We start from the raw sequence: 21,715 nt of genomic DNA, 5'->3' as shown, positions 1-21,715 counted from the left end.
ACGCTGGTCCGAGCACTTTGACGGAGGACACTGAATGCAGGGAGCTGGCCGTGTAGGCCACGGAATGCTGCGAAGCCACACAGCTGTGACGCAACCTGAGCTCAGCGAGCACAAGAGGTGGTCCCTGCTTCTGGAACGGAAGGGAAAGACGTGCTGGGGTCCGGGAGGGCGCAGGAGCCATGGGAGGAGACCCTCGGCCACCAGAGCTGTAGCCACAAGGGAGGAGGGGGCAGCTGGCTTCTCCTCCAGTGCCCCCACTGGCCTCCGTCCACAGCCCCAGGCACCTGGCAACACAGCCGCCGGGGATCCTGTGATGCAGAGGATGACAAGGGCCAGGACCCCCAGCCCAGCCTCGCTTCCACATGGGCCTGGATGCCAGAACAGAAAGGGCGCGGGTGGGGTCCCGCGAAGGAGCCTGACCAGAGAGCCCTGCTTCGCACAGCTTGTGTGTAGCATGTTGCATTTTAGACGTTCCGTGGGCCCCAGAGGGGACAGTGGGATATGGCTGAGGGGGCAGTTTGGTGCACTTCAGGCAGGGGAGAGGGGTCACCAATGCAAGGAGCAAAGTGACCGCGACTGAGGGTCACGGAACAGCCAAGCTGGGGAGCGGTCAACACAGTATCTGAGTTCAGAGTTCGATGGCTCAAATCCTGGGATGCAAGGGACCGAACACCAGCGTGGCACTGAGGCTGCCGGAGCCCTGCCTTGGGAGCCCGAGAGCAGTTGGAAGAGATTTCAGGAAATGTGAGAGTAGAATGTACTTCTAAAGAGCCAATATGATTTTAATTACGTATAAATACTATAATTTTTAAAATATTTTATTTATTTATTTGACAGAGAGACAGCCAGCGAGAGAGGGAACACAAGCAGGGGGAGTGGGAGAGGAAGAAGCAGGCTCCCAGCAAAGCGGGGAGCCTGCTGCAGGGCTTGATCCCAGGACCCTGGGATCACGCCCTGAGCCGAAGGCAGACGCTTAACAACTGAGCCCCCCAGGTGCCCCAAAATACTATAATTTTAAAAAACAAGAGCAAAGAATAATTCACTCGTGTTTGCACATCTGAATGCCCGTCTGCAGGTTTCAACAACCCGACTACAGTGGCTGAAATGCTGCCGGGCGCCACAGCCTTCACTGCCCCTGAGTTACACGTTATTCTGTGTGTCTTTGGCACCTGTGTTTTTCTGCAAACTCCTCCTCATTCCGCATTATACGTCTTTTTGGGGTGAGGAATCACCCTAAGCCCCAGTTTGGAGAAGCACAGGGTACTAGTTAAGGACACGTAAGCGGCTAAAACAAGCCAATCTCCACGTTTCAGGGACTTAACACAACTGGAGTTCGTTTTCTGCCCGATAGTGCAAAGCAGGTGTTAGCTGGGTGACTTTTCCACAGGGGGACTTAGGGACCAGGCCCTTCTTGTTTTTGGCTCTGCCACCCACCAGCAGCCCTCCGCTTCAGGCTCCTGCGCAGGGCCAGAGCAAGGAGGCGCAGGTGTGGGACGTCTTTCAGAGGAGCTCAGGACTTCACCTGCGTTCAGTCACAGGGCCACACCGACTGCAAGGGATGCTGGGAAATGTAGTCTGGCTGGCCCAGGAGGAAGAGGAAATGGGGGTGGCGAACAGCCAGCCAATCCCCCCAACTCACACAGAGGCCCCATGAGAGTGCCTGTATAAGGCCGTAAACATCCCCCAGCAGACGGAGCTGGTTGGAAGCCCACTGGTTAGACCTTCGTTCCAAGGCCTGTGGGCACAACGCCAATCTCACTGCAGCGCTCCCTGGGCCACGCAGCCTGGACGTGCACCTGGACCACCATCTGCTCACTGAGCAACCCTCTGCAGCGTGCCTCAGGCTGGTCCCCAAGCCCCTGAGGGCTTTCTGTGTCCCTGGAGCCAACAGACCCAGGAAGGAACTGCAGAACCGCGGAGGGAGGTCGGAAATCCTCCCTGCGCACCTGTGCAGCTGGAGGTTGCCTCGGAGCTCCAGCGAACGACCCCCAGCTGAGGTCAGCTTGAGGAAGGACGCCGCATTCTCAGCAGGCAGCCTGCTCTGTCCCCCGCCGCTCACCGGAGGGGCCAGACCGCTGACCCTCACCGCTGGCAGCCCACGCCTCTCCGAGCAGGAACTGGGCTCTTGGAGCTGCAACTTCGTGCAGGTGGGTTACTCATGCGCGGGGTTGTGCCTCACTCGTGTGCCATAGGGGCCAGATAATTCATTGCCGTGGTGGGGAGGTGCTGCCCTACGTACGGTAGGATGTTTATTTATCTGCATCCCCGACCTCTGACAGAGACCGTGAGTGTCCCCCAGTCTGAGTTGTAACAACCAAAAATGTCTCCAGACCTGGCCAAATGTCCCCTGGGGAGCGAAGGCGGCCCCAGGTGAGAACTGTTGGTCCAAGAGCCATGGTTCTCAGCACCTGATTACACGTGTGGCTCGCCTGGGAAGCTGCGGGAACTTACTGGTTCAGACCGAGCACGTCCGCTCCTAGGTGCGTGCCTGAGGCAGACGAACGGATACTTCCCCAGAGACAGTAGGCCAGTGTCCTCTCAGCGTCGTTGATAGTATCGGACCACTGAGAGCTTCTCCTGCCCAACGGAGAACAGATGATTGTGGCACAATCCCATGGGTTTGAAGCTCTACAACGGGCGCAGCTGATCTCTTGTGATAGCGGCTGGGAGACGGGTTGTTTCTGGGGTGCCGTCCGGGGTGCTGGGATGTTCTCTCGTGATCTCCAGGGGGCCACGCGGGTGTACGTGCTCATAACCGTCCATCGGGCTGTGCACTTCGCCGTAGGAAAGCTATTTCTTGTGTGCGTTTCTGCGACCGCTGTCGTGAATTCTGTGAACTTGGGGCTGTCGAAGAACAGAACTGATTCTCTCTCAGTTCTGCAGGCCATAGCGAGGTGTCAAGGCTGTGCTCCCTCTGAAAGCTCTGCTCTCTTCTAGCGGCTGCTGGCAGTCCTTGCTTTGTGGCCACATCCCTCCCATCTCTGCTCCTTTCCCTCTGTGTGTCACACCTCCCTCTGCCTCCCTGCGGGGACCCAAGTGCTTTAGGACCCACTAGATAACCCAGGATCCTGCTTATCCATCCCAAGAGGCTTAATCGTAACGGCAAAGTCTTTGCCATGGAAGGAAACATGTACAGGTTCCAGGGATTAGGACCTGGTATCTTTGGGGACCATTATTCAGCCTGCCACATGCCTAAACTAAAAAGAAATTTAAAAAATTCCCAGTGTGACGGGCCCACCCCACACCGGTTGAGCCGGAATCTCTGCTGCTTTTGTTGACAAGTTCCGCAGTGGTCCTGGTGCTTCCCGTGGGGCACGGGGACTGCACGTTGCTCGGCTGTCACGTGCTCACCAGCACACAGCTGACCTGATGAACTTCCCAGACCCTGAATGAGTGAATGCACGAACGGATATAGACACCACTAAGATCTGTTTTTTACTCACAACACTTCTGACACCGAAAGTGTGGGTTTTCCACACCCGGCCGTTCTCTGGTTCTCTGTGGACTCCAGCTGGGGGTCCTACAACTTAATTCAGTCCTCACAGTCCCTGGAGTTAGCACAGACCCCTCAGGTTAGGGCTCAGACCCACAAGACTATCCCCACTTTAGAGGCCAGTCGCAAGCTCTGGGTCCCCAGATTGCCCACACTTCTGTCCGACTTGGCTACCCATTGAGGGTTCCTATGACCCCCTCAAGTTTGATAATCTGCGGTATCAGCTCACAGCACTCAGGGAAACACTGCATTTACTGGTTTATTATAAAGGAGACAAATCAACAGCCAGGTGCAGAGGCACATTGGGGGAGGTCCAGAAGGAACTTCTGTCCCTCAGGGCTTGGGGTGTGCCACCCCCAGGCACGGGGGTGCATTCATCAGGCCAGAAGCTTTGCAAACCCCTCTGTTTAGGGTGTTAATGGAGGTTCCATTCCGTAGGGGGGATGGGCTCAGTCATTGGCCTCTGGTGATTAACTCCACCCCCAACCCCTGCTCCCTTCCTGGAGGTTGGGGATAGGCTGCAAATTCCAACCTTCTAATCATACAGTTGGTTCCTCTGGCCACCAGCCCCATACCCAAGCTATCTGGGGGCCACCAAAGGTCACCTCATTAGCACCGACTCAGGTGTGGTTGAAGGGGTCTCGTTCAGGATAAACCAGGACACCCCTCTCACCCCTATGAGGAAGTTACCTGGGTTTGAGGAGCTCCTGTGTCGGCAACCCAGGACGAAGCCCACATATGTATTTCTCATCACAATAGAGAGTGTGTGTTGCCACCATAAACTGGGCCAGTTTAAAGTCAGAAGACTCAGCTTCAAACTCCAGCCCTGCCGCTTACCGGCTGAGTGACCGCGACCCCGTCCTCTCCCCTGTCCCACCCTGTTTCCTCATCAGGAAAGTGGGGATGCCGGCATCGTGTGGAGATGATGTCTGTCGTTGCAAGCTGTTAGAAATCCGAAACAAATGCCCTTCGTCTGTGTGGAAGTGTCTGACACCGAGCCTGTTTATAAATACTTCTGGGTAAATCAAGGTCAAAAGACGCTGGGTGTTGGGGGGGGGGGGGACGCGCGTGCCTGCCTCCGTGTTGGTGTAAGATACGCTCCCTGCAAACGTGCAGGGCTTGCGAGACGGCTGAGCGCTCCTTGAAGACTATGAAGAGGGACCCCCAAGGAATTTAAGCAGGGATGGTTTAGGCCCTTTTGAGGAGGAGAGCTGCAGAACCCTTTCCAAGTCGGTGATGTCCTAAATCAGGTTTGCTTTGCCCGCATGGCAGTGGTGCCATTTAGTCCGACAGGGAAAAACTAACAAACAAGAAAATAAATGCCAACAACAACGCAAGCCCCGTCTGGGAGAGCTTGAAGTCTAAAGGCTTTTCCATAAGAAACCCTGCTTGGTCTGGGATTTCAGGCAGGTTTGTAAGGGAAGAAAAGGGACCAATCTCATGGAAATTTCCTAGTAGGGTTTATTTTGAAGCAAAGGTTTGGCAGCCCTGACCCAGTCTCCTTGGCTAGACAGTACCTCTTTGAAGAGAGTCAAAAACAGCAGAACGATGGGAAATGGTTCTGGAATGAGCTGGTGTTAGTGGAATCCTCTTCGTCCAAAAAGAACTGCCAGAGACCAGGCCAGGCTTCCCTTGCTTGATGGAATTCAACTCCACTCACCTGTGGTCAGCAAAATAACACCCCCCAGACATCCTTGCCCTAATTCCCGGAACCCGTGCGTATGTGACCTCGCATGGCAAAAGGGACTTTGCAGATGGGATTGGGTTTGGGACCTTGTAATATGGAGGTTATCCTAGGTTGCCCAGATGGGCCCAACTTTTCCGGCTGTGATCAGAGGAAGAGGGGAAGGCTCCGAGAGATACAATGTTGCTGGCTCTGAGCTCTGGGGGCGGGCTGTGAGCCCAAGAATACCCCCTTAGAAGCTGGAAGAGCAAGGAGTAGGTTGTCCCCTAGAACCCCCAAAAGGAGCTCAGCCCCGCTGACACCTTGACTGAGCCCAAGGAGACCCGTGTTGAACCTCTAACCTCTAGGCTGGAGACAGTAAATCTGTGTTGTTTAAGCTGCTAGGTTTGTGGAAATTGATCACAGCAGCAATACAAATGGAAACGTCACCTTTCTCGGGCACCTGCTATGTGCTGGTGTTGCTTGGAGGGAATCCCAAACCCTCATGATCACTGATGACACTGAACTTGCAATCCCGTCACAGCTCCAGAGGCTGAGGCTTGGTGACATGACAGGACACCGAGAGGCCTAATGGGGGACAGAACCCTTGGCTGAGTCCAGCCACCCGAGCGTCCGGCTACTCACAGCTAGGATGGGCATGCGAGGGTGATCCTTCCTTCCCGATGGCCACTGTGGACCCATTATCAAGTCCACCCTGGCTTCTCGTGTGCAAAGCCCTCCCCAACAGACGCCATCTCGGTGGATGAAGGCTATGAGGCTCCCACTGGCAGAACGGGAGGCAAGGCCCTTGGCTCCTCACGTAGGCCCTGACTGATGGCTGTGTGACCTCAGGTGGGTCCCCACACCTCTCTGGGAAGTGTGTCCTTTGGGTTGGCAAACATTCCCTGCAGAACCAGCCTCCAGGGAGCCTGTGAGCCAACTCGGTCCCCAGTCCCCATCCGGAGGACTGGCCGGGGTGGCGGCTGCTGTGGGGTCTGTGCACACAGCCTGGGAAGTCACACGGGGTCCTTACGACAAGGTCAAGTCCTTCTGCCATCCAACAGGCAAAGGCGCCGATTTCTCTCCATCATGAGTTCCGCTCTTATCGCCCATCCTCCACTGGGCCTGTGTGCGGGGCTGGGGCTGAGACGCTGAGCTTCCTTCCCCAGGTCACAGCCCAGCCCCGGCCTAGCACCGAAGCTCTGCATTCAGGCGTGGCTTTGCCAGTGGGAAGCCGGCTGACCTTAGGTCAGCTGCCCCTTGCAAGGGAAACATGGGGAACCTACATCTGTGAGGGCAGGTGGGACAGCCCAGGGGTCCCCAGATGTGCCTGGCTGGCCCCCTCCCCCAGACATGGCCAGGAGGGAATCATCACTCCACCCAGCCTTTCTGACTCCTCACTGTCAGCATGGGAAGGATGTGCCCTGTGAAAAGATCTGTTACCCCCAAAGCTGTGAGTGACCTTGTTTGGAAATAGGGTCTTTGCCGATGTCAAGTTAAATGGGGTCGTGCTGGATGAGGGTGGGCCTGAATCCAGTGACGGGAGTCCTTATCAGAAGAGAGGAATTTAGACACCCCAGGAGAAGGCCATGTGGTGGTGAGGTGGAGGTTGGAGGGACAGGTCCGTAAGCTAAGGGACGCCCAGATTACTGGTGGCACCGGAAGCCAGGACAGCACACGAGGGTCCTTGAGAGAGAACGCGGCCGCCCGCAACTTGCTTGTAGACTCCAGCCTCTAGACCCGCACGTCTGCTGTGTTAAGCTCCCCGTTTGTGGCAGTTCGCCCCAGCAGCCCCAGGACACGCACGCGCTCACTGCCTCTGTCTCCCATTTCCCAGCCAACACCCTGAGGGAACCCGAGAAGATGGGCTGGCGTTCCTCCCAGCGGGACACGTCCAGATTCCAGGGCTGGCCTTTCTTCACAGCTCGTGTGCTTCCTTCGTTGTGGGGGGGGTTAAACTATCTTTCTGTGAAGGGAACGTGGCCAGCGATAGCCCATCTTGCAGATGGAAAAACCGAGTCTCAGAGCACTCCCCAGGCCCACGCAGTCACTCCACACCGCCCTGCCGCGTCTCTTGCCGCCTGGCCAGTCCAGTACATGGAAGCAGGTCAGCCTCCTTCCTGCCCAGATGTTGGACCAAGTCCTCTGAATTCCCGGCAAAAGGGAGAGGCCTACAAGAAATTTCAGAGCTCAAATTAGGACAGTTGCCTGGCTCTGTGACCTGCTTCGTGGAGAGCTTGGGAGGTGACTCGAGCCTGGGCAGCACGACCCGTTTCCATGAGTGCAAACCACCCTTAGCTCTGCTGAGACAGAAGCAGGCTCCAGGCCTGAGGTTGTGGCCGCCGGGCTCCTCGAGCCCCGCTGGTCAGCCCAGCCCAAGCCACACAGCCACCAAAAGCCACCAGAAGCCACAGCAGTCTCCCCACCCAGGTGACCTCTCCTGCACTGTGCAGGCCCTGTTGTCTGCTTGAGCACCCACAGCGGCGCCCACCCCAGGGAGGGTCAGACCGGGTCCGGCCTGCCCTCCCTCGAACGCACTGGGCACACATGGGCTGCCGGGAAGGCCCCGTGGGCATCGTGCGTCTGGGCAAGGCGCTGTTTCTGCAGAGCCACGGGGGCTGGAAGGGCAACTGGCAAATGACCACCTTCGAGCCCTGGAACCCCGTATCTCAGAAGAGGACACCGGGCCCCGAGAGGAGGAGCGGCTGGCCCAAGGTCCTGGTATTTACAGCCTCCCCTGGTGACAGGGCACTTTGCAGGGCACACAGTAGGTCACAGAAAGTTGGGGTGTGGGAGGAGTGTAGGCTCTTGGGGCAGGAGATTGGCGAGGCTGGGGGGCAGGGGGTTGAGGCCAGTGTAGGAAGGGTGTCGTGGACCGTTCAGGGAGTCGGAACACTCTGGAAACACAAGCAGACTGTAGCAGGGGTTGACAGGGTCAGCTCAGTCTGTAGCTCTAAGCTACACTGGGGGGCCTGTCCTTCCCTGCTGGTGCACGCCACACTTCCCGAAACTCTGTCTGGTGATTAGCTAGCTCTCCCCATTGATGGCACCTCTGTCCTGCCGCTTTCTCAGGCTCAAATCCCTTGATGCCTCATTTCCTTGAATCACACACTCAAATGCTGCATCACCACCTGTTACCCCACCTTCAAAATGCAGCCCAAGGCCAGCCACCTCTCCCTACCTGCACTCCTCCACCTGGCCCGAGCTGTGTGTCCTCTCACCTGGACCTTGCGGGGGGCTCCCTGCTGCTGTCCTTGTGCCCGCCCTCGGTTCTGTGGTCTGTCCCAGTGCTGCAGGTGAAGGCATGCTCCAGTGTCTCCCCTGCTTAGAAGCCTTCAAAGGCTTTCCATCTGTCTTGGGGTGAATAGTGTCCCCCCATAATTCACGTCGTTTGGAACCTGTGCATGTGAGCTTATTTGGAAACAGTCTTGGCAGATGTCAAGTTTAGATGAGGTCCTACTAGAACACGGTGGGCCCTAGAGTGATGAGTGGTGTCCTCATAAGAAGAGGAAATTTGGACACAGGCATGGAGGGCAGACAAGCCTGCGAAGACCGCCAAGGGACGCCTGGGGCCACCAAGAACTGGAAGAGCAAGGAAGGATCCTCCCCTGGAGCGGTCAGAGGGAGCTTGGCCCTTCTGATACCTCCTTGCTCTTGGGCTTCTAGCCACCAGAACTATGAAAGAATGTCTTTTAGTTTATGCCACCCAGTTCTTGAAACTTTGTTACAGCAGTCCCAGGAAATGAATGCAGTGGCCAAACATGGTGCAGAAACACTGCATCCTCTATCTGCCTGGTGGAGACTTGCACTGCCCATTATATAGCAAAGGTCCTGAGAAGTTCTGCAGGGAAGGGCATGTTCCATTTTCCTGAATGCATTCAAACGCAAAAGGATTCATTCTCACCTACGCTTTAACCTCTTACGTGATACCGTTTGGGAAATGTTGGACTCGAAAAGCCATAAGGTCCTCTCCAGACTGAAAATCCTGTGGCTTTTGGAATTGGAAGCCAGGCTGTGAAATAAATAGAAATTTATATGCATAATTAGGTGCTCTTCCACTTGGGGGGGAACAAAATCAGCCCGTGGAAGAACAGCTGTGCTAGCTGACCCAGCAGACATGAACTCCGTTGACCACATAGGACCCTCTGTCTGAGCTCCATCAGTGTGTGAATGCGAACAATTACATTGTGCCGGGTTATTTCCTTGGGCTATGTTCCTAGAAGTGGAGTGGCTGAGTCAAAGACTTTGTATTTTTAAAGACATTGGATTCATAGTGTCAAGTTGCTCTCCAAAAAGTTGTTCGGTTTTAACCTTCCAGCAGCACAGACCGGAGGTGTCCCTCCATGCCCGCGGGGGGCAGTATCCTACTTGACACATTTAAACTGCCTTGTGTGTTTTGACCACAAAGGTAAATAAGAGCTTTTATTGGGTTATCTGAGTTTCTACTGAATCGTGTCCAGACCTGCCCGCTAGCCTATCCTGCCAGTGGAGGACTCTTGCCAGTGACCAGGCAGCCGTGCCCTGAGATCAGGCCAAACTTTTCAGAGGAAACAGCAAACCTCACTCAGATTTGGCCCGAAATACTAACCTCTGAAAAAGAGACGATTCTGTGTCATTGGATCCTTCCCCAGGGGCAGAGCCGGGTAGAGAAAAGAGGTCGGGATTTGTAGGCAGGAGAGCCCAGGGTTTGTCCCGGCATGGCCCCTTTCTAGCTCTGTGACCCTGGGCAACTCACATGACCTCTTTGTGCCTCTGTTCTGTTATCTTTGATGTGGGATAATGCCACCCCCGGCCTCTCTGAGCCTTGATGAGGGTTAGATTATTTCCTTGTTGTGAGATGCGCTTTGCGGATGTAACCCTACTGTGAGCCACGTTTCCGGACGGCACAGTCTAGAGAGTGTTGCAGAGAAATGTGATCCGGCCACCGACCGGCAGAGGAAGGAGTTTGGATTTTTACTTGCAATTCCCTAAAACGTTAAAGGAATCTACTTCTTCACCCAGAGTTTTGTTTCCCAAATCCTGCAGCAACCCCAGGATGCCTCCCTCATTCACTCACCCCGAACTCGCCCCCCAAATCCAGCTTTTGTGTTTGCCTCTTGACCCCTCCCAGCCTCAGCCCTGCTTTAGGATGAAGATGAGCTTCCTGTCCCCAGTTCTGCTTGTTTTCTCATCCCTTTCTCTAAGATCTAGATTCTCCGCAATAAGGGGGAGAGACCTCACCTGTATTCTCCTTCTTTAGGTCCTGGTTCCCTCCCTCTCTCCCCAGTTCTGCCTAGAACCTGGAACCAGCCTGGGAACAACAGAATTCTGTTAGGAAAGAAGGGAGGAAGCTGAATGGGTGAAGACAAGACATCCCGTAATTGGTGGGGGGCCCATTCGCATGTGTGCATCCCCATGTCACCAGCCCCTGGCTCCTCTCAGCTTCTCTTCTCCTCTTTTAACTGAAGCCCTTGACATCTTCTGAGCCTCTCCCTAGAGAACGTGTTTCTCCCTCCCTCTCTCCAAGGGAGAGGTGAGAGGGGGCAGAGCATAACCTGGACTTGGTGGCCAACATGACAGCCCCAGCCTCAGGCGGGCCTCGGCGGGGAAGGGGCTAGCCCTGCGCTTTGGGGAGGGTCCAGTGGGGGAGTCTCTTCCCTCCCATTGTCCGGGGGCCCTGGTTGGACGCACAGTGTGCTTACAGGGTGTGTGTGCAGATAGAATGCTGCCTCAGGGTCACCTCTCCCCCTTGTCCTCACTGTCACTGCTGGCATCTCTGAGAGTGCCAGGGCACAGGCCATGTTTCCCACTTCCCCCTGAACCTCAGCTCACCCCCTTGGTTCCCCAGCACACTCTGCTCCTGTGTGTCCCCTCTGGCCCTGACAGGAGGCAGGGAGCAAGGTTCGGGGTGGGGAAGAGCTGGAGTCGGCCAGCTCCCACTTGTAGGAACTGTGTGGCCTCAGGTAAGATCCTGACTCTCTCAGAGCCTCAGCTTCTCATCTGTGAAATGGGTGTGATTGCAGAACTGTTAGGTGTGCTTAGATGTGGCATCAATGATGGCTGAGATGACTCTTTGCCATCTCTTCATCCCCCGGCTGTGTGCCAGGCATTGTGGGCTCACCGTTTACTGCTCTGTGCTAGGGGGTCCACTCACTCCTGGAGATACCAGGAGGAATGGAGGCCAGTGTGGCGGCTGCCGACACAGTGCCCATAGGCTACAACCAGTGGGTTTCTGTGCTGTGCTGTGCTGTGCGTACGGGCCTGTGGGCCCAGAGGAAGGGCTGAGACCCTGGGAAGGCTTCCTGGAGGAGGCAACATCTGATCTCGGCCTTAAACAATGAGTGAGAAGTAGCCATTCCCTTTTTCGTTCATTTGATTAACAGGCATCTCCCCTGTCCACGAAGTGGGCAGGCAGCCAACGCTGTCAGGTGTTGGCTCTGGGAGGCCGGAGGCCAGGAAGCCAGAGGACATCTCTGACCTCCCCTTCCAGGCCGGCCTGGGGCCTGGGGCTTGGCCAGCCTGGGTGTGGGAGTGCGGGCAGGGCTGGCCCACACCTGAGGGTCACAGTGCAGGGGGGCCCGGGGGCAGCCGTGCAGGGGAGTCGCGTGCAGCGCGGAACGAGATGGAGTGGTCTGTGCGAATGTGAGGACGGCGAAGTGCTGGGCAACACTGTGTGGCCGTGACACAACAGGCACGTGTGTGTGCGTACACAGAAGTGTGTGCGTGTGCGCGTGCGTGAGTGAGCCCAGGGCAGGGACTGGCCGAGACATCCCCCGTCCGAGACTGTGCTCCTGGAGAAGATGCTGGCTGCTAATCCGAGCGGCCTGAGCTCAGGGTTGCAGAGAGCCAGCACGTCTCGTGGGGTTGGAACAAGGCCCGCAGGGGCCAACGGGGGCTGGGCTCCCAGGGCTGTGTGTTCGTGCGGTAGATGCGTGTGACCTGTGCACAAACACGGGGTGGGGTACCGCATAGCTGTGAAGAGGAAGGGAGCTCCCCCAGGCTACCACATGGACGAACCCTGAAGACACGCTCAGCGAGGGAAGGCAGCACGGTTGTGCGATCGCGTCTGTAAGCAACGCCGGGCACAGGCAGATAGGTAGCGGCGAGGTAGACAGGCGGTTGCCAGGGGAGGAGTGGGGAGTGACAGCTCGTGGGCACGGGGTTTCTCGGGGTGGGTGCCCGACTCTGAGGCCGCAAACTGCCACTCGGCTGTTCACTTCAAAGTGGTTAATTTTAGGTTATGTGAATTTCGCTTCAATAGGTTATTTAAAAAGGAAAACAAGGAGCACCTGGCTGGCTCAGGTGGTGGAGCGTATGACTCTTGATCTTGGGGTTGTAAGTTTAAGCTCCACATTGGGCACAGAGCTTACTTAAAAAAAAAAAAATTCAAATGCTGTCCTGGGCGCACGTGCATTTAGGGGAGTGGCCAGGTAGGAATGAGGGCCCAGGGAACCCGTGACTCTCCCGTAGCCAGGGGCAGAGTGCCACACCCCTGGTCCAGCGCCTGGATGGCCACCCCCACCTCCTCGGGCTCTGCTGGGAGAAAGGAGGGCAGATGGAAAAGTACCTCCCAGCAGAGGGAAAGGCCTAGACAAACATGAAGACTCTGGTGGCTTTTAAAGAAATGAGCAGCAGCCTGTTTAAATTTGTGGGGGATTGCAAATGTTTGCTCTGGTGGGACTTTGTTATAAATGGACTTGGTTTTGTTTGGCTGGTTAAGTTTTTGTGTTGAAAAAAAAAAAAGTTCTGCAAGACCATCTTAACTGAGAACACTGTGTTAGTCCAGAAAAACCAAGAAAAGGGCAAAAGACACGGACGAGGAGTCCAACCACCCGCTGCTCGTCGGGCGGGGCGTGAGGTCTTGCCGTGGCCGCAAAGCCCTGCACCCCCTAACAGACACCACTGCGCACGGGCATCCCTGTCAGCCTTAGGGCCCTAAGTCTCCCGTGGGCTGCAGGGGGGAGGACTGTTATGGCATCGTTTTGCAGATGAGGACACCGAGGCACAGAGGGGAAGGTGCCTGCCCCAGGTCACGCAGCTGGACGGTGGCAGGTGTGGGAATTGCAGCCACGCCTGGCAGGCTCTTTCAGCCCTATCTCGTGGCCACTCAGAGCCAAACCTGCCTGTGGAGGATCCTGGAGGCCACCTGATGGCCGAGCTTTCTGGGTGTTGAACAGAGTCCCTTGCCAGCTAGCTGTCAAAGCCATCCAGTAAGCCATTGTCCCCAGTGCCCAGATGACTGGGTCTCACCTCTACCAAGGCCAGAGAAAGGCCATGCACAGACCCCTCCTGGCTACTTGAACCCCCTCCCCTGCCCCCCTAAGGTGCTTTCCACAGCAGATGCCAACTCACTCCTACCCCTGCCCACCCGAGGACTCCTAACAACCCACCCTGGAGGGAAATGTCTGAAGTCCCTGATCTCCAGAAGCCCATCTGCTTTGCTCCTGGGCTCTGGGGGAGATGGCTAGCCTGTTCTTTAGGAAACCTACTTTGGATGAGCCTCCGCTTCACCTGGCTCGTAACCTTTGGTGTGTGCGTGTGTTAGCACACCTGGCACCCTCTCTGAGCCCAGCAGGCTGGGCCACGTGAGCTCTGCCAGCTCTTCCCACTCCAGCATTCTCTTGTTTCAAGCAGCTCCAATTCCAGCTTGATGTTAAGGAGACAAAACTCACCACCAGCCAGACTTTCCCTACCCCAGGACCTTTGCATGTGCTATTGCCTCCACCTGGATGGCTGTTCCCTCCCCCAGGTCCCTTTCCTGATTCCTCATTCTCCATGATGTGCACCCTGGTATTCCCTCTCCCTGCTGCTGTTCATTTATAGCACAAATCACAGGATATAATTATCCATTTAATTTCTTGTATCCGTGTCTACTGAGGGCAGAGGCCTCATGGCACACATCAGGCATTCAGTAAGTATATGTGGACCACCTGGCCGGATGAGCCCTGGCTGGAGGACTAGTGGAGATCTGCTGTCTGGAGGCGCCCTCTGGTGGACATTACGCTGATGTCAGGCTGAGGGCCAACGCCAACTGCTTTCTCTTTCAGCTTCCTTGCCCCTCGGTCACCCACTCGAGCAGGGCCCTGGACACCAAGGTGACGTACGTGAGTCCGTGAGCGGCAGAGGTTGGTCCTCCTGGTGTTCTGTGAGCTGCTTCTGGATGGGCAGCTGAGTTGGGAGGTCAGCCAGCTTCTCACGTTATTATTAGACTGTTAACGTTAACATTAAATGTAAATGTCATTTTGTGCCACCTGTGGGCTCCGAAGCAGCCTCTCCCGGTCGGTTGTCGCCTGGGACCCTCAGGGCCTGAGTTCCCTCCCTCTCTTGGCTCCTCCAGGCTTCGATGGATGCCGTGGTGGGCATGTCCTGGCCACTGACCCAGCTCCGTCCCCCCAGGATTTGCATTAAAGCTCACAGAGAAAAGATAAGGTGGGTTTAGAGTCTGGGCCAGGTAGGGTTAAGCTGTGGACACACACGTCCCAGACACTAAAAAATCAGGGTCTGAATGTCAGAGCGGAGCCCAGAAATTCCGGATTGGGCCGCACACCTGCACATGTGTAAAGACCACCACAAAGGCTTCCCTGGAGGGAAAGGGTCATGAGGACACGGACAGGCGTTGCTCCAGTGCCCAGGAGGACATGAGCCTGGAAACAACAATGAAGTTTTCAGAATATACTTTGCAGTTCAAACGCAACTAAAAATATTTTATTGAAATAACCTCAGTGAGGTTGCAATTTATGTTACTGTTTTTGACTTATTTACTCAAAAAGGGTTTTTTAAAATTACTTCTTAAACTCAGTAATTAGAAAAATAAAAACAGGAGCTAGATTAGAAAAAGTATTTTATTCTAGCCCGAATGCCCATGTGGATGGAATCCTCCTCTTTCCATCCCTGCGAGCACCGGGGCACTGCTGTAACCTCAGGGAGTCTGTCTTCTGGTCTATGAGATGGGCATTCTGGTATCTGCCTCCAGGCTGTTAGGGAGATGCGATCAGATCACGGACAGGCGTTCTGGAAACCGGAAGTGTCAAAATGCTGTCCTGTGGCCACTGTCATTATTAAACCTTGCCCGGGGAGCTTTTCTTGGAACTCAAGCCAATTCTACTGGCCTGGTGAAAACGAACTGGTTTGTCAGAGGGCCAGTCTGGAGGTGGACGGTGTCCCCGTCCGTGTGCACAGGCATGCCCACCCGCGGCGGAACAGCATGTTGGGCTCGGCGCCTGTCCGAACAGGGGATTTCAGAGCTGGTGCGTGACCTTGCAGGTCTTGCCTGTGACACAGCAAAGCCTGACTGCAAAGTCAAAATACTAACGCGTCTTTACAAAGAGCTCCTTTCAAGTGGTCCCCTGGGAGCCTCCCTGCTGATTTGATGATGCCTCTGGGGCTTAAACCAGTCCTTCAGATAAGTAAGGTGCCTTCACAGGTGGGCGACTTCCCTCTGGGATGGCTGGCTGGGGCCAGTGGTCAAAGCCATTCCTAGAAATAATGCCAGGGAGCTCCCCGCCGTGCCACAGTGACACCACCCAGCTCCCAGAGCAGCCGGCTTGGTGGCTCTGCAGGAAAACGGTTTTCACCTCCCAGATGACACCATATTCTCCACTGACTGAACTGTTTCCTGCTTAAATAATTGTAAGAGCTGCTTGTCCCTCAGCCACACTTCCTACATGAACTGTTACCAACTTCTAGGCTTTTCTCCGTAAGCCATAAACTTTTCCCAAAATGATTAAATTCTAAAACTTTTTAGAGTAGATGATGAATAGCTCAAACCAGTGGTCTATACTTCCTGGATCGAGTACTTTTTTCCTTTTAATTGCTGCTTCCACAAACATATGGCCACTTTGAAACGAAAATTCTCCCAAAGGCTCGTCCCCGCAGCAAGTCCAGCTGCTTTCACTTTCCTGTTTGTCCTTCCTGTTCCGACGTTACAAAGATGTGGTGTACGGGTGTAAGATCTTGACACAGGAGTAGAAGACGGTCTTCTTCACTTATGCAAGTATATTTCAATGTTCTCAAATGGTTAAGACTTTCATTGAGGTGCTACCGAGGGTTAATTAACTCTTCCCATGTTGGCTGACATTTAGATTTTACTATTCAAGGCTTGGGTCTGTGGACCAGCAGCATTAGCGTCACCAGGAGTCGGTTAGAAATGCCGAATGTCAGGCTGCACCCCAGACCTGCTGAATCAGAATCTAACTTTCACCAAGATGCCCAGGAACGGACGCACATTATGGTGTGAGTAGCTCTCGTTCAGAACTTAGAGAACGTTGGAGGTGTTTGAACAGAATGCCTTTGCACAACATCACGATACCCTTACAAGAATTAGGCCTGGCAAAGCAGTCAGTTTTGCAGGTTTTCATGTGGGGGACACGATTAAGAACTCGAGGGGCTTTGGGGCCCCAAGTAAGTGTACATGCTTGCTCCCATCTCATCAGCCTGCATGGCAAAGCTCCACCGCCCAACTCGGTCCAGGCAGACGGCTGCACCGTGGGCCAGGTATTCTCAGGATCTGAGTTGACGAACACGAGAAGGGAGGTGGGGTGAGAATGGAGATCCCAAGTCTCCTTAACTGGATGAAGTAAGATCTCTGCAGTAGTCTGGCCTTACCTGGTTGTTGTGTTTGTGTTTCTAGGAAAACATGCATGTCAGACCTGTTCATGTCAGACCTGTACCCTTGCCAACGTTCCCATCGCCCCTTTCTTTTAAAGCTCTTGGAGGTTCATGCGTCTTGCAGCAGGCCTGTGAAGGTGGCTGTTTTGGAGAACTTGTCACCAAATGGTCTCCTTGGTCTTAGCTGGTAGGAGCCTTCGTTTCCTCCTTCCTAGCTCGTTCCACACGATGTTCTCAAGGGTGATGATCAAATCAAGGGGATGCAATAAAAGGAAGCATAATGAAACCCAAACATTTCATTTAGTTTCAATTTTGCTTCTTTGTCAGTTTGAGGTCTCAAGTCCCTCCTCCCCCCCAAAAAATCCTTCCTCAAGATAAATGGGCCACTAACACGCCTGCCCCCCTGGAGTGCTCCTGCAGGACGTCAGCTGTGCCCGGGGCTGCCCCGGCACTCGTGCAGGTTAAGTCCTTCCTTGTAATGGTGTGCTGTCTCTCAATCCAGTCTCGGTAGGCTGAGTGTTTCTCCAAGTGCTTCCTCTCTAGGTTGTCCGGTGTGTGGGCACAGGATTTTTTATCGCAGTCTCCGACGGTCATTTTTATTTCTGTGGCATCGGTTATAATATCTCCTCCTTCGTTTCTGATTTTATTAAGTCTTCACAGACCTATAACTAATACTGAAATTGAATCAGGAATTAACACCCTCCCCCCCAACAAACCGAAGTCCAGGACCAGACGGCTTCACTAGTGAATGCTACCAAACACTGAAGGAAGAATTCAGGCCAGTCCTTCTCAAACTCTCCCAAAAATTTAAGAGGAGGAAACACTTCTAAACTCATTCTATGAGGTCAGCATGATGCTGACACCAAAGCCAGACACAGATACTACAAGAAAACCACAGGCCAATGTCCCTTATGAAAAATGTAAAAGTCCTCAACAAAGCAGTAGCAAACGAAATCCAACAGCACATTAAAGAAACGTACACCACGACCAAGTGGTATTTTCTCCTGAATACAAACAAAAATCAATTCACGTGATTCACCTACATTAACAGAACAAAGCATACAAATCAACGGTCATCTCAACAGATGAAGAAAAGGTGTCTGGCAAAATTCGACACCCTTTCATGCTTAAAAACAACAAACCAAGCTCTCAACTGTAAATAGAAAGTACCTCAACATAATAAAGGTCATGTATGAAAGCCCACAGCTAACTCATCCTCAGCAGGAAAAATCTGAAACAAGACAAGGATGCCTTTTACTTTCACTACTTTTATTCAACACGGTACCGGAAGTCCGAATCAGAGCACTTAACCACAAGAGGGGCGCCTGGGTGGCACAGCGGTTAAGCGTCTGCCTTCGGCTCAGGGCGTGGTCCCGGCGTTATGGGATCGAGCCCCACATCAGGCTCCTCCGCTATGAGCCTGCTTCTTCCTCTTCCACTCCCCCTGCTTGTGTTCCCTCTCTCGTTGGCTGTCTCTATCTCTGTCGAATAAATAAATAAAATCTTTAAAAAAAAACAGAGCACTTAACCACAAGAAAGAAGTAAAATGCATCCAAATTGTAAAGGAGGAAATAAAACTGTCCCTTTCTGCAGACGACATGATTTTATATATCAAAAACTCTATAAAGATTCCCCCCAAAACAAACCAAAACAAAAAAATAAAAAAACTGTTAAAACTAATAAATTTAATAGAAGTTGCAGGATACAAAATCAACATACAAAAATCAGTCGCGTGTCTATACACTAACAAGAAACTACCTGAAAAGGAAATTAGGAAAACAATCCCATTTACATCAAAAGGAATAAAATACTTTGGAATAAACTAAGGAGTGAAGAACTAGTATAAACTACAAAAACGCTGATGAAAGAAAGGAAAGACACAAACAAATGGAGAAACATCCCATGTTCATGGATTGGAAGAGATATTACTAAAATGTCCACACTACCCGAACCAATCTATAGATTCAGTGTGATCCCCATCAAAGTCCCAATGTCATGTTTTACAGAAATAGAAAAACAATTCTAAAATTCATAGAGAACCACAGAAGACTACAAAGAGCCAATCAATCGTGACAGCAAAGAATAAAGGTGAAAGATCACACTTCCTGATTTCAAAATATACTTTGAAGTGACAGTAATCAAACAGTATGGTACTAGCATAGACAGATACGTAGACCAAAGAACCGAACGGAGAGTCCAGAAATAAACCCAGGCATATATGGTCAACTGATCTTTGACAGAGGGTGCTAAAAACACAAGAGGAGAGGACAGTCTCTTTGACAAATGGTGGAGTTGGGAAAATTGGATATCTACATGCCTAAGAATGAAAACGGACCCCTAACCTTCCCACATACACAAACAGCAACTCAAAGAGAAGACCCAGAAATTACAACTCCTGGCAGAACACACAGGGGTTGAAAACTTAGGTCCACGTAGGTCCACACAGACACCTGCATGTGGATGTTTCTAGCAGCTCTGTTCATGACTGCCAGCGCTGGGGGGCACGCAAGATGCTCTTGAGGTGGAGACATAAGCTGTGGCACACCCCGACAATGAAATATCAGCGTGAAAAAGAAACCAGCTATCAAGCCATGAGAAGACCTGGAGAAACGTACATGCTTATCACTGAGTGACAGAAGGCCATCTGAAAAGTCCACACACAGTAAGATTCCAACTAGATGACCTTTCTGAGAGACGAAACTATGAAGAGAGTGAAGAGAGCAGCGGTTGCCAGGCAGGGTGGGGGGAAGGAAAGAACAGCTGGAGCGGAGGCTGTTTAGGGCAGGGAAGATACTCCATGTATGGACACCTGTGTCATTACACATTTTCCCAAACCCACTGAATTCACACTAAGAGCGAACCCTAATGTAAACTATGGGCTTTGGGTGATGCTGTGTCAGCGTGGGCTCGTCACCTGTGACACAGGTACCCTCTGGTGGGGGATGCAAACAGTGGGGAGAGAGGGCACATGGAAACCCACTGAACTGTCCCCTCAGTTGTGCTGGGAATCTAAAACCACGTTTTAAAAAGCTGTGTTTTTTTTTTTAAGAAAGAAAATATGGACAAAGGACCTATAAAAAGCCCTTGGAAATTAAAACTGTCGTAGCCTAAATAAAATATTCAGCTAGAAGACAAAATTAATATTTTCAGGAAACAAAGCGTAGACAGAAAATCAGAGGACCAGTCTAGGCAGTGCAACATTCAATTTGTAAGAGTTAGAAAAACAAGAAAACGGAGAGGATGGAATTCCCCTAAGATGTGAGACAGCACGTCTGCCAGGACTGAAAAGCATGTGTCTGGGACGGGAAGGGTGCACGCGCACAAGGCCAGCCCTGGGGACATCTGAGGATCTGATGACAAGAGGACATAAAGGCTTTCCTGTGGTTGAAAACACACGCACAGACGCGTGAGGCCAAACATGGGAGCCAGAGGGCACAAGGCTGTGCTGGGGTGGGCGGTGGGGCAGATGATGGGATGGCATTTCCAACAGGAGGAATGAAAAGACCGAAACTAGAACCCACGATCTGGCTACACCATCTGTCAGCCAAAGCGAGGGTAGCATAAAGACATTTTCCAGCAGGTTACCATGTTGAAAACCTTGACTGTTAACACCCGCTGTCAAGGAACCAGCAGAGAATGTTCTGTACCAGCTGCAGGATCCAGATGCGGAACCAGGAAAGGGGGGCTTGAACACACAGGCTCCGGGAGCGGGAGCAGGTCGGGGAGGCCGGGCAGAACCACCCTGGGACCAGACAGGCCTGCTGGGTAGAGGAAGACCTAGCGGTGGGGACCAGGGCACACACTGCACTTCTTTCTCTAGGAAAGCAAGAAAGACTACTCGGCTTGGCAGTTTTTTATCTAGCCGCCATAAACATACAAGGAGTAAGATGTCAGGCTGTGAATACGCTGGGTGAGTGGGGATGGGAGGGGTGAGGGGAGCAGGCTGGGAATCCTGGGAAAGCACGTGTTCCCGGGACTGCAGGTGTGCCCTGCACAGAGTTCCCCCGTCTTTCCCTCCAGGCCTGATGGCCGAGCCGTGCTTCCTTCGGCAGATCGGAAGCAAAACCAGCCACAGATCAACATCGCCTGTCTTCCCTGTGTCTTCAGGCTCTCTGCTTCCATTATCAGCCGATGAGAAGCACTGTGGTTTCAGTCTGGTCCCCAGTCAGGGCTGTAGGTGGCTCACCCTGTCACCGAGAGCCCCAGAATGCTACTCTGGAACCCCCTTGGATTTTATGGGCACCCTGCTCTTCAAGAGCTTTTTCCAGGCCTTACAGGACACTCTTCTCTGCTTAGCAGCCAAACCGAGTTCACATTCTCTAGAAGATCGGATTTAGCCACCTTCGCATCTGGGTAGCATTTCCATTATCCATCTTAACGCCAACGTCCTACTTCTATACGAGGAGTCTACCTCACACCCTAACAGGAGGAACACAGGGAATCTGGCAGCACGTCCCACACAAACACAAGTCTGAGAGCTGCCACTGGCCTGGCTGCCGGGCTCAGGGCGGTGTGTCCGTGAACAGCGGCAGGCACCTCACGGAGCGGCGTGCGGGCAGCGTCCCCGCTGGTGGGCACAGTGGCCACACACATAGCTGCTCTTCGTCCTGCACGGTCGCCCTCTTCACGGCCTTGGGCTCCCTCGAGCACAGATTTGTTCAATGAAGCTGTAGGTGCCTGAGATTCTGGATCCAAGACAGAGATTTTTAAAAACTGTTTTTATTTCAAAGTGCACTAAAAAAATGACAGGAATACTCCGAATCAAGTCAAGCCGACGGCACGCCCCGACTTCGAGCAGACAGTAACCGTGGGTAGGGCAGTGCCCGCCGGCCCACGTCACTCGGCATGGCACCTGAGCATTTCAGGGCTTGGGGACAGTGCCACGGTGACGGCGGCGGCCAGTCTGCTGGTGCTGACGGTCAGTGAGGACCTGCGCCACTCACCCAGCTGTCCGTGGCCGTCAGCGACGACTT

This window comes from Ursus arctos, unplaced genomic scaffold (assembly GCF_023065955.2).
Source record: "Ursus arctos isolate Adak ecotype North America unplaced genomic scaffold, UrsArc2.0 scaffold_19, whole genome shotgun sequence".
Lineage (NCBI taxonomy): Eukaryota > Metazoa > Chordata > Mammalia > Carnivora > Ursidae > Ursus > Ursus arctos.
The sequence above is the reverse complement of the archived record's forward strand: the minus strand, read 5'-3'. Positions refer to the sequence as shown.